This window comes from Alligator sinensis, unplaced genomic scaffold (assembly GCF_000455745.1).
Source record: "Alligator sinensis unplaced genomic scaffold, ASM45574v1 scaffold76_1, whole genome shotgun sequence".
In the NCBI taxonomy this organism is placed as follows: Eukaryota; Metazoa; Chordata; order Crocodylia; family Alligatoridae; genus Alligator; species Alligator sinensis.
The window spans coordinates 2,742,422-2,757,334 of NW_005841865.1; the positions used below are offsets into that span (position 1 = coordinate 2,742,422).

General features: G+C 47.3%; 1 long non-coding RNA gene across 1 annotated transcript in view; it reads left to right on the forward strand.

The window, feature by feature from the left end:
• Positions 1-13,009, forward strand: part of LOC112547944 — a 29,721-nt gene extending 16,712 nt beyond the window's left edge. The window contains exons 2-3 of the long non-coding RNA XR_003091740.1: positions 2,264-2,450; positions 5,955-13,009. This is a non-coding gene — a long non-coding RNA (uncharacterized LOC112547944). The remainder of the gene's footprint in view (positions 1-2,263; positions 2,451-5,954) is intronic.
• Positions 13,010-14,913: the final 1,904 nt, after the last annotated feature.

The following is a 14,913-nucleotide window of genomic DNA, read 5'->3' on the forward strand; positions in this document are numbered from 1 at the left end:
TTTGACGCCGGCACGCTTTCCTGCCCAGGCAGGGGGTCAGACTCGATGACTCACTAAGGACCCTTCCGACCCTAACATCTGTGAATCTATGAGACTATGTTTGCAGGATCTGGGGTGTTCAGCTCTGTTATAAGGAAGATAGAAAAGAGCTGGCAGCTGTTATTAAAAAAGACTCTTTTCTCTTGTCTTTGGCCCATGGTGGGGAGCTGTCTATGTGTGTTTGCATGCCTAATTAACAGAGGCCTCTTGGAAGGCTGTATATCCCTGTGGACATTTAGCTGGTCACCGGTGCTCATGTCCGTTTGTGTGAGCACTTCATGCAAGTGCTCACACAGCTCAGGGGCTGTACAGACACTTTGGGTGAGCAAATGAACATGCATGACTGCCAGTGTTTGGTCCTGGATCACTCAGTCTGTTTTCCTTGCTGGCAGGGACTCACCTCTTGTCCCTTTGCACTGCTGTAGTCACTAGATTATCAAGTGCTGTTAAGCGTAAATCCTTCCTGTACCATTTGTTTCTGTATTAATGGATTAGTCTGAAGCAGGCACTATGGCCTTATTTACAATTGCTGCAGGAAAACACTGGTTGCCCAATGCTCAAGTGAGGGAAGAGAAGGCCATCTTTAATCCCTGTCACTTAAGTGGCACTGGGAGAAGTCACTATTCAGTTCTGCAGAAGGAGTCAATCCTGCTCGGAAGTGGAGGCTGAACACAAGATGGACTGTCTCAGAATGGTGCCTATTTGTCTTTCCCTTTGGGATTGTTTTGTTTGCTAAATACCATATTTACTTGAGGTTTTTTCCCCCAATCAGCATGGGATAAAAAGCCTCTCATCTTACATTTGCATAGAAGGAAACCTTAGTAAATACAGAGGTTTTAGTCCTGTTATAAGGAAACTAGAAAAAAATTCTCTCTCATTAAATGATTGTCTATCATACAACTGTTGCCAAAAGTAACATGTGCTTAGTAACGGAAACCAATGATACAGCCAACACGCAGCATGATACAAAACACATGGCCCATATTGGCCAAACATGCTGACAGGAACTTTTTTGGGGGGGGTCCTTAAAAAATAAAAGGGCAGGTAACTCCTGCCCAGAGAACTGGCATTAGGCCTGGAGGTACTACAGTACCAGACTGGTACCAGAAGAGCCAAGGCAAGTCCCAACACCTTTCCCTTGGTGCCAAAAATGCTTGATCTTCACCAAAAAAAAAAAATTATTAAAAATATATTTCTCTCTATATAGTTATATATATACATCCTCTATCGTCAACTTTTCATCAGAACCTTAAACCTCATAAAGAAAGCCCACACACCCGTTACAATAAATGCACCCACTTCCTTGTGCCCCTGGCCAAAAGACCAAAATGTTAGTGTAACCCATCTGAATAAAATATATACAGTAAAAGCTCTGTTATCCAGCATCTCCTGGGAACAGGGGATGCTGGATAACAAAATATGCTGGTTAATTGCGCGTCCCTGGCCACCGCTTCTCACGCCATGTCTGGGGCATCCCACCGCCTCTCCCGTGGCAAGTCAAGGAGGCAGGTCCCACACAGCCCGCTATGCCCCCAGACTGTGGGGGCTTGGCAGCACAGGCTGCTTTGCCCCAAGCAATGGGGGCTTAGAGAAACGAGAAGTGTACCTCCAGTTTCACTTTATCTTACAAACTGGCATACTGGTTAGGGAAGTACACTAACTTATAAGACACCAGATAATAGAACTGTTACTGTAGTAGTGTTCATTGACTGCAGTTCCCTTCAGAGCTGATGCTTCAACCAGTCATGGTAAGCCACTACACTGAATACCTTTCCACTTCCTCTTCACTCCCATAGCTGACCTGTACCTTTCTTTCCCATTCCTAACAAATCCTGTTTCTTCACCAGCCTTAAATGTCTGGCAAACATTACCAAATGGGGCCCCAAACAGTTCACCCAGAATCTCTCTCTTAGCCTGGCACATATGATTAGTGTGGCCCCACCCTCCATGAGGTGGCCAGACCAGGTTACCCTGCACCTCATCTGCATCTAATTTATTGGAGGATCCTAGGACTTGTGACAAGAACACCCAGGCCATTACTGGGGGGGTAATTAATACATGGACCCTTTGTGGTGGGGGTCTGGAATACACACACACACACACACACATACTGAGCAGTCCTGAGCTGTAGGGTCACCATGGTTTGAAATGCTGTTGACTCTGCTGGGGCCCAGCCCAATAGAGTAAATTATGATCCTTTTGGCTTTGGACTAATATCATGTAGGTTTCTAGCTGTTTGCCTCAGATCAAGTGGACCACCTGAACCCCCCAGCACCTGATGGACTCTGAGAGCTATTCTCAACCGTGGGCTACTCCATTCCACCTGGAAAGGACCCCCACGATAGGACTCCGTGGACTGAGTGACTCTTTCGCTCAACTCACCCCCTCCTCCATTGTGGACCTTTGTACAGGTTTGTTTGTATCTTCTTTTCCCTCTCAGTGTCATGACCCCCTCCCTCCCCTTCCTCACCTCCCCTCCCATCCCCAGGCCTAGACAGCTAACATAGTATTTATGTAACCTAGTTGCATTCCCCTCCTCACCCTCATCCCTCTTATGTTAGTCCCCCACTTGGGTACTCTATATTTCCCTTATGGTCTTGTCATTTTTGTTCTAAGATTCTCAACATTTTCTAATAAATTAAGCCTGTTCTTATCTCAGCCTTTTGGCTCAGATCAAATGTCTGGTCTGTCACCCGAACCAAGATGGATTTAAATGGCATTGTGTAGTGGAGGGTGTACCTCTGTCCAATGCACTGCAGATAGGATGTCCTACAAGTCTTATAATTAGATTCCTACTGGCCAGCATCCAGTGGGAGGATCTTGGCTACACGCCTAATTTATGGAAATGGGGGACTCCTTTGCTCCTGTGGACTTTGGTTAAGGGCAAGTGAGACTTGGGGGCATCTGAACCCCAAGCCTCTGGGCTTGGGCCTGCACATAGAATGCCCACGAATGGATTTGGAAGTATCTGAAGTCCCAGGCTGCAAGTGTAAGATATTTGCCAGTTGTAGTGTCACATATGGTGTTTGAACAATTGAGTGTTGCTCAATTGAGAGGATTTGGAACTGATTTGGCTATTTTGACCTGGAATATGAAAAGTGTTAAAAAAAATTAAAAAATCAAGTGTAGGGAGTATATGAAGCCCTGGACTAAGGAGTCTGGGATGGAGGATGTTTGCTTGTAGTATCTGGGGGCATCTGGATCCCAAGACCTCTGGGCTTGGGCCTGCACATAGGATGCCAGTGGATTTGGGAATATCTGAAGTCCCAGGGTAAGAGGCTTGAATGGAGGATGCTTGCCAGTAGTAGCGCCATACCTGGTGTTTAGAATGACTGAGTTCTCTCTGTTCAATCAATACGGTTTTTGGAACCATATTTGGAATATGATTTGGAACTGATTTGGCTGATTTGACATGGAACACGAAATATAGTAATAAAAAAAAAGTAAAAGTATTCTTTAAAAGCATGTTTATGAAGTACCTGTATTAGAACTTGCAGCAGTTTCATAAAAAGGCAAAATGCATGAATTCTGGATGAATTATGTCTTTGAATATCTGTAGAAATTTTATGCAAGTTACTACAGGTATGTTTATTTCAGGGTCAGTGTTTTCAAATTTGCTTCTCATGTTCATGTGCTCAGGGGGAATGCCAGAGTGTTACCAGTGTCAACTTCAGTGGCATTTTTGGTGTGTTCTCAGACACTTGCCCACTAGAGGCAGGGCTTGTGTTCCCAACTGAATCCGTTTCAGTCACAACAGCTTTGACTGGATGCAAAGATTGATACTAGTGATCCAGACTCTGAACCTCCCAGATTCCTAATAACAGAAGGGTAACCAGTGCTTACTGGGTATGGCTTTCTTCCCTCCCTCTACTGGCTGGACACATTGAGGTTGCAGGAAACTTCCGTGACGGTTTCCTGTAGGCTGGAGTTGGGTGGAGACTGGAGACTCATTGTGCAAAGGATAAGGGAAATGAAACAGGCTCTGTACACTTAGTTCAGGTTCAGCCCATCACTGGTAGTGATGTTCGGAGCCCCAGAGGAGAAGAGAAGCTGGCTACCACCATGTTGACTAGCACTGCTCTGAGCAGGTCATTTGACACAGGTTCCCCTGTGTAGATCACACAATTTAAGTTTAATTAGTGTCATCAGTGGTGGGAGACAAGGTGTGATATCTTTTATTACATCAACTAAGCCTATGTCCTTAGTCTAACACAGCTACAACCAACAACCCTAAATCAGTGGTGGGAAACTTTACAAGAATGTGTCTAGTTTGCGTGAGGCACTACAGTCTAAGCATGGGGGCTGGGTAGTCACCAAGAAAGTGGGCTGGTGTCAAGATGCTGAAATATTTCCAATACATATCTCCACCCCCTGTCTGTTGTGCCTGGTAATATCCTTTGTCCTAAAGATGGGGAACTTATCAATGGGGCTTCCCTTAGAACTTGTAAACCTGCACTGAGGATTCATCCTGTTTATCATCATCATAAGCAACAACAACAATGTAAAGAGTTATTTACCGAGGACTTTCCAAAAGCATAAGTACATTTTTCTATCAGCTTTGTGTTATTTCTTTTAAATGGTAAAATAATGATTTCCTTACAGAGAAGAGGCCCATACCCTACTTACAGACCTTAAACTTGGCCTGACCTAGGGCTTTTAATACTGCACAGGCCTTATGGTGGCTCAGAATACAGGGGCAAATTTCACAGGTGAAGAATGACATTTTTTTTCTCACCCCCTTATAAAAATGGTGCTGTGTGCTGTGGGAGTGTCACCATTGTAGGATGCATGAGGTTGGGTCATTACTATAAAATGGCATACACCACACCTTTCATTTCAATATCTCAAACCACCTTACAAACATTGGTCAATTAATCATCCCCATATCCCTCAACAAGAGGTACTGAGCATCCCTGACTCCATCTTCCTGGCAGTTTGTTGCACAGTAGGGATGTTTTTATGGGTGCTTGGAACAGGATGGTGAGCATGGTGAAGATAACTAAAGGAAGGATTAGCCCTCTTTCCTATTTAAATACCTTTTGTTTATTCCTGGATGTAGCAAGAAACCCAGCTCAGCTGTTTCCTAGCAAGTAAATGCTGACCCAGACAAACACAGACTAGCACCCAGGGCTGCTCATTCCCAGTGTAACAGCTGACTATTTGGAATGGACAAAGAAACAGGTTGTAAATGCCCTGGGTCAGAAAGTGTGTCTTCCTTTGTGTTTGTATAACACCTAATGGCCCAGATACCTAGGGCAACCCTAGGACATTACCATAACATCAAACAATCAATCATAACAACAGCAGCTGGATTTTCGGCACATTGGGTGCACAACTGATGGTGCACTTGTGCACCCAGTCTGTGTGCACAGTCATGGAGACCCACGTGCAGGTGGGTACACACACTGTGAGCATCATTAGCTCTCTGGTCCAACCCTCTCTCCATCTATTGTGCAAGGAAAAGAAAACGCTCTGCGTAAGTAATGATCCTAATTCCACTAAGCACTCTATAGCATCTCTTGGTAACACCCATCACACAAGGATCTCCACCTTCTTCAAATAGTTTTCCAACAAAGAAATGACAGTGCAGGGAAACACGGTGACATAGTTAAGTTCAGCAGAGGAACCACTGACAAATATTAGCAGTGGAAGCAAGGCCGCTTAACTGGAACTGGTAGAAGAATAGATTTTGCCATCCTGCTCAGAAAGAACTGAATGGGGTTTCTGGGTATATAAAAAAATTCACCTCTGATTGAACCAAAATGGGTTTTGGTTTGGGTTTTTTTAGTGTGATGATCTTAGAGCCCCCCAAAATTCCTCCTGGGTTGATGTGAACTGTTTCAGCTAACCTGGGGTGGACTGTTTCATTGCATTTTCAGGTGAATGAATCCTTTCTTTCTTTCCCTTTCCTTTAGGACAATACTGAAATGAAAAGTGCTGTTTTTTCCATGAAAAATCCAAGTGCTTCAAAGCTTTAAACATTTTTCCCCATTTTTTTCAGCTGAAACTATTTTGTGAATTCAGTCCCAACTGAAGGATAATGGCAGTTCCTCTGAAGTTTTCCTTTCTGTCAAATTCACTGAAAAAGTTTTCTTCCCCATCTCTTGTTCAGTTCTCTCCTCTGGCTACCACACCAGGCTGACTCCTAGTATAGGAAATGGTGGTAACAACAGCTCTGGTAGAAAGAAATGGTCTTGTCTGCTCTGGGATTACGGGAAATAACTCCTTCCATTTATCAAAATGATGGACAATTTGCTTCCAATTTCTCCAAACCTTTGAAGAACTATGATTCCCATATATCCTTTCTTTGACAAATGGCCCATAATGGGGAGCTGCCTTTGAGACATGGAAAACTTGGAGTGTCCCTGAGAAGCTGGGAGAGGCCTTGCCAAGCTTCCCACCCCCGGAGGCAGGGGCACAAAGTTTCTTAAAAAAGAAGGTGACCGAGGGAGGCAAAAGGGAACTCTTCAGTTTATTTATTTCCAAATACATTATCTCACCTCTCCCTCTATTCTCCCTCCAGGAGACAGAGAAGCCCTCTAGTAATATAAAATCCTGGGGTCTGTCTTTATCTTCCACATTTAACTGAGAAACAAACCAGCATCAAGAATATGATGAGCCAGGTGGTGATGTAATGGAGTTTCTGGGGCTTTGTGGTCTATACATTGCACCGCTAAAAATTGAGACGACACAGCCATTTTGTATGCATTTCAGATGTAGCCAGTGGCAGAGGTGAAAGGCACACTGTACCCTCACTGTTTTTGGGAGACCTGCCTTTCCTCACTGGTGGTTTTTTCTCACTGCACAATGACAGTGCTGCCCGGGCTGTTTTTTGTGTGTAGCAAGAACCCTGCAGAGGGGACAGATGATACCGCATGCCGGCAAGATCCTGCTCGGAGACTCCGTCTGGATTTCCCTGCAGAGGTCAAAAGTCTGCGTCTTTTTCCCTGGTCTGTCCTAAACACCATCCAAAGTCATCATTCAGCTACAGCCACCCTAGTGTTACCTCACCGCGCAATACCCAGCTACAGACAGACCACCCACTGGAGACCTGGAGGGAAACCAAAGCTATTTCTTCAACATTTATCTAAGAGCCCAAAGCAAATGGACCCTGTAGCTGTAACTCTTAAACCTGACGGTTAGATGGATAGAAGGAAAACATTCAACCTGATCTGTGTATTAATCAAGGGAAACACTGAAAATAAACACCGGCCTGGGTAGAAGGCCAGATCCTCAGCTGGTGAACGCTGGCATGGCTCCACTGAACTGGCTTGGCTCCATGGGAGTCCAATGGAATTACGCCATTCAACCCCACCTGCAGATCTGGCCTCTGATACATAAAGCAGCATACAGGTACTAACTGGGCTCCTTGCTGGCAGATTCAGAGAGGACAAGGACTGGAGACTAGGAGAGTCATGGTGGCTGATTTCTCTTACATCGGAGTTGGGTGCTCTTAGAAGCAGGTGAAGCCAGTTAAAGTACACTGCCATTGTGGGTGCTATTCCTGCTCTGGAGATGAAGAAGGGACTGAGGCACTGCTTATCAGCACAAAGTTTCTCCAGAGAAATATCCCAATCTCCATTGCATGAGAACTGTGTGAGGCCACAGGGAAGCTGGCTCTACAGTTTCTTGGTCCTTAGCTACCTGGTCCTGGCCTGCCAAGAAGAAAATCTAACTTATGCCACTGGCTAGCAGGGTACCAGCACGGTTTTGTGGTGCCACTTCCAATATACCCCACCTTCAGTATATCCCAGTCTTGCTGTGCTTCCCGCTTAAGTTGTTGCCACCACCAAGCCACCAGTGTGCATATGCTCCTGTGAAGTGTTGCTAAAGCATGAAGTACACCCTGGGAAGGCACCAGCTGCTAGAGGGCCTACGCAGCCAGCGGGTGGCATGGGGGTACCCCCATACACCTGCCAGCTGCTGAGCCAGGGAAGATGCCTTACCTTGTGTGGCAGAGATAGAGGAACCATAAGCAGAAAGGAGGGTTCGGTCACCACACAAGGGCTTTGAGTGTGAACTTCAGGAAATCTCTGCACACTCAATCACCCAATACCCCCAAGACCTGAGGCAAGGAGGCAGTGCTCAGGAAGCAGCTTTCCCTCATCATGGATGTGAACAGGGGAATTTTGCCCAGAGTCTGTTCACATTGCACCTCTTGAACAATTCTCTGTCTTCTGCCTGTCTGTCCATCTGTCTAAATAAGCAGCATCCCAAATTACCATCCAAAATGTTTCTGGGCAGCACTCAGGCTCCATTTTGACCAATCTTTTTCCCCAACTCCATTTCACTCTAGACTTCAGGAAAAGCCAGACGCTCCCCAGGTCCCTTCTCCAGCCAAACCTTCCCCTGCTCATATTTGGATAACTTTTTCACCTAATTGTTTATGAGGACTCCCCTCCTCCTGCCAAGATCCAGAGGTTCCTTTCCCTTTGGTCTCAAAGGCCCCTCTTTCATTTTTCCTTATTTTTTTCTGCAAGGCCTCCAACTCTGCTAGACTTGGCAGGCCACTTCCATGACAGGCTCTCGCACAGCGAGCGTCTGTCGAGAGCGCTCCTTTGTTTATCTACTGAAACAGATGGGGAGACCAGCCCCGCAGGTGGGACATGGAGCAATTCTTCCCAAGTCTAGCTGATAACCACAGTGCTTTCCGGCTACATGTGTCCCTGCCTCAACTTGTCAGCCCTGCTCAGCCTCTGGTTTGTCTTCGATCGGGGCTGGACTCAGACAGAGTATTAGCCGCAGAGATATTTGACTAAATTTGTTTAAAAGCCCTCAGTAAATCATCTATATGCTGAGGCGGGCAAGTCATTCCTTCTGTTAAAGTCAGACACAAGTGGACACTGACTTTATCATGAGTGATTTAACAGGCTGCTCAGCCATTTGCAGCAGTATCAGCCAAATGGGAGAAGGCAAAGACTGCTGCTCCCAACAGAGGGAGGGTGTGAGCTCTGCTTTCCAACTTACATGTATGTCACAGAGATTTTAGAGGTGGGGAGACGCAAATCAGGGATGTATAGAACCTCCACCTTTCCCAGTGTGAGCTGGGAGAACCTCCACCTTTCCCAGTCTGAGCTGGGAGAATCACCTGACTCTGCAGCAAGCCAAGGATCTTGCTGCAGAGAGACCTGAACAAACTGATCCCTGCTAGTTAAAATGGATGGAGGTGGAGGAGGGTGAGGGCAAGGGGTGGTGATGAGGAGCTGGAAGAGACCTCTCAGGTCCTTGCAGGATGGACAGGCCAGCACTGGCAGATACGGCAAGAAGATCAACTGGGCATTGACCAGGATACTGAGATAAGCAGCCGTTTTCTGCAGCAAATACAAACTTCCTGTCTGGGCCTTCCTTGCCCCACTCAGCCCTGCCCCTCCATCCTCAACTCTTGCTACCTACATTATTATAATGGTTGTTACTCCAATAGGGCCTCAAGGCCTTGGCTACGGTTGAGGCCTCACTGTGCTAGGCATTGAATGTAGTGGGAGACTGCCCTGGCCTGAAGGGCTCATGTTCCAAATGGACATGACAGACCATGAGTGAGTGGAAAGAAGTCCTAGCACCTTGTTCCCTCTGTACCACCCAAGCCTAGCAGGACATTCAGTCCCCTCCTCTCATGTGGAGGATGATAATAGGAGTGCTGAGTACCTTGCAGGATCGGACCTTCTGTGCCCATGGGGTTTGGAGGTGCAAGGCATGGAACCACCTAAGTGGAGCAAGAGGAGCCAACACACAAAACTCAGGCATGTGAGATTGTTTGAGTAGAAGGTGATCCATGTGCTCAAGGGCTTTCTCTGAGGACTGATACAGCAAACACCAAGCCTGGGACACTGCTTGATGGAGCTGTGTGAGAGAGAGTAGTACTGAAAAACACTATATGAATTTAGAAAGAAGGAGCAAGCCAAAGGCACGACTATAGCAGCACTATTAGTGTGACCCTGAGCAAAAAGCTAAAAGAGTGCTTTGGGGCTAAATGCTGGCTGAAAGAGGTAGAAACTTGTGAGCAAAGCAGCTGTCCCTGCTGTTTGATTCCTAATGTATTCAGTGAAACGGGACTTTGGCCATTCTTTGTAAATAAACAAGATTGCTTCAAAGGAGCCCAACACCATCTTCGGTTTGCCTTCCTGGCAGAAACAAGTCACAGGATGCTGTATTTCAGCAAATGGCACAGATTAAAATGGGAAAACAATAATAATAAGAACAGCATCTGGGGGGAAGTGATCTATCATTTGGTCATTAATGTGGCGACCTTAGCACTGAGCACCTGGCAATACAATGAAACCACCCTGAGTCAGGGACAGAGTGAAATAGCCTTGTGTCACCAGCACACATCCCACTGCTTTGGGGAGACGTTTAAGGGCCTTAAGAGCCCTTGCAGTTGAACCCAGTGTTTCCTAAACGATAATACACTAGCTGCTGTACTCTCCTCTTTCAGGTGATGGAAATACCAGGACACTTTCTATCTGTGGGGATGCCAAGTCATAGCCTGGCATCCTCTCATTAGGAATACCAACAAACCTGCCTCTTTCAATCACCCCTGCTCATCATGGGGGCAACCAGGCCCTCGCATGAATGCAAATCCATATTGTTACCTGCCACGCATGGCCTGGGCCCTCCACCAACCACAGGTCTTCAGTTTCAGTTCAGTTTCTTCTACAGGTGGCAAAACAAACAGATGATGGGAACTGAGCTTTAAAAGGTTTGACTTGTGCTGAAAAGGCAGTCCTTGTCCCAAGCACAACAATGCTCTGTGAGGCCGGGGGCACCTCAGGCTGAGCTCGGAGTTTGTCACTTGAACGGGCTCCTTCCGCCGCACGTAAAACCAAGCAAAGAGAAGAGCCTGAAAAACTACTCCTTTTTTCTCTTTTCTGTATCAGTTTCCAAACTCTTCAATCCTCCCCAGTCCCCGGAAATCCATGCCCATAAAGGACCCAATCCTGCAGATCCTCAGTTTCGCCATGGGCAATACTCCTTTTAAAGTGAATGGGAGTTTGCCTTAGCGAGGACCCAGGATTGGGTCCAAAGAGTGTGACATGGAGTAGTGTGCACACTCACAGCCTGGAGCCTCTACCTTCCCTGGCTTTCACACCCATTAGCACCCTCTGCAGAACAACAAGGAAGATGTTAATCCCCTACTCACCATATGGAGCCTCCATCTTAGCGCTTAGCTCTGCAGTTACATTGACCATTTCTCGTCGGCTAGTGTATTAGAAACTTGGGGTGGAAAAGAGAAAGAGTGGAAAATAAAAAAAAATCTATGTGTACAAGGAGCCAGGTAAAGGCAGGAGGGACTGTGGAGAAGGAGGGTGAGGAAACCTGCCTCTCCTGTTATCTTATTGATTCGCTTAATCAGGGCTAATGTGGGTGGAGATGTTAAATAGTAACCAAGCTCTTATGGAAACCAATCTGCAAGGTGCTATGGCTGTAGCTATAGCAACTGCTGTCAAGCTGGGAACTCAAACCTGGCCATTACTGCATACTTTGGGGCTCCCTTTTGCACCTAGGCTCAACACCAGGCTGACCCCAGCACCCAGGGAGATGTTATCTTGTTGCTCTCCCCAGCTGCACTGGAAAGGCTGGATACTAGTGACAGAGCCCTGCAAGGGGAAGACAAGGGAGGGGAGGGCCTGCCAGCCACACAGCTGCTGAGGCACAGGGCTTTTTATTGCCATCGCCAAACAAAGAAAACAAAGGCTCTGTGTCTGTGGATGTGAGGGAGGCTGAGGAGGCCATACATGTGTGTGTCCAGGGACACGTGTTTAGGTGTGCACACCTGTGCACATGAGGGTACGGGGTGAATCTGTATGTGGAACGTGTGCAAACAGGTGCTTGCATTTATGCAGCAGGGCGGGTGTGTATGAGCAAATGTGTATTTACGGGAGTGAGCGTGTGGGTGCATCGTGTCTGGGCATGTTTCTGGTGGGGGGGGTGAATGCAGATACAACAGAGCCTATCCTGTGGGCGCCTTCAGTGGAGCAATATGTGTAAAGCTGAGGTAAACTCTCACTCAGCGCAGAATTGGGGACCACTGTACAGTGCAGAAAATGAGAGGGTCAAAAGCACCCTTCAAACTGAAAGAGAGAGACCATTTTCTCTGTGTCAGTGCCAGACTTTCAGGAGGACATGACAGAGCTTTCCTCAGATTGTCAGGAAATGGCTCAAAAGCCTGAGAGACCCCGGCAGGAAGAAGAGAGGTGGGATGTTGTATCTCAGCATGGCACAGGCTTACACCACCTAGATATACCCAGTATATCTTACCTCCTTCTGACTGCCACCCAAATGGGGCCTGCCTCATTTATACTCCTGGCATCACTTGTCTAACTTGCACTGCCAACAAAGGATCATTGAAGTGGATTGAACTGAGTGCATACATGTGTGGCCGTGGTATATGTGAGTACACGTATTCTTGCAGACTTGGATGGAGGCATGTAAGCACATGTGCAGCTGGGTGAGTGATGTAGAGGTAGAGCCACAGGCACCAAAAAAAGGTTCTGAAAGAGTCTCTATGGTCTCTCACCATCATCTTGTTCTCCCCAGTGTCTGTACTGAATTGAATCCCCTTGTGCCCCACATTGGCCACACGCAACATTCATTACTCCCTTCAGATCCTGCAGTGTATCTTCTTGCAACATGCTCTCTGCTGTCCCACTGAGAAAGGTGATGTGTCATCCTCCTCCTTGTCTCTCTTGAAGGATCTGGGCAGAAGTTGCCACCAAAGCAACTGGACAGAGTCATTGACTCCAGCAAGCTATGATATTGCTGTAATAGCCAGAGGATGGTTGTCCAGCTGTTGACTGCAGGCTCCCAGGTTTGTGTATGGATGAATGCTATCTGGAATAGGCCTTGTGTGGAAGTTTTAACTCATGGATGGCAACATCAGCTATGAGAAAGAGGTGTCAGCTGAAGTGAGATATGGTGTCCATGACCTACCTTACACTTCACCTTCTGGTAGGTCCCAAATAAATCAACAATGATAACAATAATCCCTATGACTGGTTTTCCCTGTGGAGGGGGTTACTTTACTGTAATGTGTGGCCAGAAACCTTTTTATCAGGGATACATATACTATTCCACATGGCAGTGATTCATCTGGCACTGCTGAGGTGTTAGCTGGATGTTCTCCACCCAGGTTATCATCCTGCTGTTGGTCTGTCAGCAGTGCAAGCACACCCAGACCTGGGACTGCTCATGGCCCTTTTGCATGTGCTTGAGGTAGTAGATACTGGTGTTATTGCTGAGAGGATGCTGGAGATGTGGGAAGGCCAGGCTTGGGCTAAGCAAGCAATCAGTTTGAAATGAAGGGTTGATTCCATGCCCACCCGGATCGACAAGTGTGAAGCTGGAGGCCAGAGTAGCAAGTGCTCTCCTTGCAGAGAACAGCAGGGTGTTGTTTAATTTGTGCCCAAGAGTGCTAGGTCATGATAGCCTTCTCAAGAAAAGGATCAATCATTGTGGGTCACTATATTAGTCATTCTCTGCTTCTGAGTTTTGGTAGCCACAGCCAGGCCTGGCCATGGGTATTTCACTGCCCTGGGCAAATTAAATGTTGCAGCACCATCCCCCAGATTCATGTAGTCACTGCGTTGACTAGCAGTGATCTGAAGCCTCTGATCATCAGCCTATTCTAGAATGCAAAGAAGAGGTTTCCACGCACCTCCAGACCCAAGCAGACACTAGTCAGCCCTGAGCCCAGTGTGGGCAGCAGTCTGGCCAGTGGCACTCTCCCATCCTCAGTGCAGATAGCAGGGATGTTCGCCTGTGTCTGCTGCTCAGCAGGTCAGTGGATGTTATCTGCTATTCATGCAATGTCTTCACAGCACAATGCAGGGTTGGGAAGAGATACCCAGCTACCTCTGAATGAACAAAACCATATAGCTATATTAGTGTGGCATCACACCCAGACTAATGCACCCTGCTTCTCAGCAGGAAGCCGGGGCATCTCTGAAGCAGCCATTAAACAGACCCTTTTCCTTAGGCCTGAAGTCTTTGTGCAGCAACTTGGAACAGATACACTCAAAGGAGAGACCCTGATCTCATTGCACTGGGGTGCTGGCTGAGACCTAACAGGCTCATTTTGTTGATGACCTCTGTGAAGATTTGCACTGATGTCCCCAGGTAGAAGCTGAGTGGATCATCAGCCTCCCTGGTTTCCCTCCCACCATTACACTGCTGAGTTTGCCTGCCTCAGAGGACCCCTCCCGGTGTCCAACTCCAAGATGTCTAAGCCCACCCTTGCTGACTCATTGAGGAAACCGCTAGTGCATACAAGGCTGATGCACTTATCCCATGCCTACACACACATTCCTGTGCTGTGTCCCTCCTGAAGCACAAATTCATTAGGGTTGTTGGGCCCAACATGCATTTGCAAGGCAAAAAAAGACACAGCTTGAAAGACACAAACAGTGTATAGCTGATCCCATTATTGTACCAGCTCCATGTGGATGCAAGGAGGACTCCAGGTCTCCAGGGCTGGCAGTCCCTTTCCCAGCAGAACAATTCCCTGCACTCTCCAGCACCCAGCTGGGGGCTGGGGGCAAGCAGGAAGGACAGAGACATCGGGAAGACTGGTCTATGAAACGTCTAGTAGACGTGACTGCAATACCTCCCTTCTCCCACAAGGGGGTGGCCATTACACAGGCATGTTCACACAGGAGCTGTGCTGCAACAACTGGTTCCCAGAGCTTGCCTTGGGCAACAAAGTGAGGGTAGTTTGCAAAATATGGTCCACTCCTGCCCCCCCTGTTGCAGGCTGGTGGTTGGGTTCCTTCAGGTGTGTGGTTGGAGATGCTCAACCCCACATCTTCTGTTCATCCACTCACGTAGGCGAGAGCTGCCTCTGCAGGGCTGCCAGCATCACCTCGGCTTTGTTAATGGCATTTC